Below are 933 nucleotides of genomic sequence, written 5' to 3'. Positions count from 1 at the left end.
TCCGGGGTATGTGTATGTCGTCATGCTAACCAACCCTTCTTATTTTTTTCCGCGAGCTTGCACTACGGTAATCCCTAACATAAAATTAGCATCATCAGCAATTCTTACACACTGTTTCTCTTGTTATTTTTTATCACAGAAATACTTGGTGAAAGATGGATCTCCAGACAATTACTTAGCTCCCTCTTCTAGCCATCTTCATATAGGACCCATTATTTCCCTTATTTCGCCGGTCTTTCCCAAGTGAAATCAGGAAAATAGGTGAAGCTAGAAAGGCCAGTCGATCAAGGAAGCTTTTCTCGGCGCTGCGGAAGTCGATGTACATGAATAAGTTAACAAACAAATGGCTAAATGAGAGAATAAATGAATAGTAATGTGGTTCATATGTCTCTGTAGATGATCAGGGTTATCGTTACGCTCTTAAATCCTCACTTTTTTTTTCTTATCATTGTAAGTTTTATTTGATATGAATCCATATATATGATTTCATTGACATATAAACCGAGGTCCTTCCTCTCTTCACTCACAACTTAACACCTTTTTTTTTTACTCAATCTTTTCCCGTCTCGTAACCCATCTTTTTTTTCTCAGATCATCTCTCACACTATCCATCCATCTTCACAGTCGTCCCCTCCCCCTCATGCCATCCACTTCCACAGTCATCACTCTCTTACCCACACACTCTTCCTCCCTCCTCATATGTCCGCACCATTGCAATCTTTTCTCTTATATCTGTTTTATACCTCTGTCACTTTAAACGTCCCTCTAATTTCCTTCGTTCCTGACCCCGTCCAGCATCGTAACCCCACCCATCTACCTAAGCATTGAACACTAATGTCCTTATGTCTCCTAGTGCAGCGTACGAGCACGGATATGTCTGAACGCCCATAACAGGAAGACGTTCTCCCTATAACGGAGAGGAGCATCCCTTAC

This window comes from Penaeus monodon, chromosome 23 (genome assembly GCF_015228065.2).
Source record: "Penaeus monodon isolate SGIC_2016 chromosome 23, NSTDA_Pmon_1, whole genome shotgun sequence".
NCBI classification, from domain to species: domain Eukaryota; kingdom Metazoa; phylum Arthropoda; class Malacostraca; order Decapoda; family Penaeidae; genus Penaeus; species Penaeus monodon.
Note: the sequence above shows the minus strand (reverse complement) of the source record.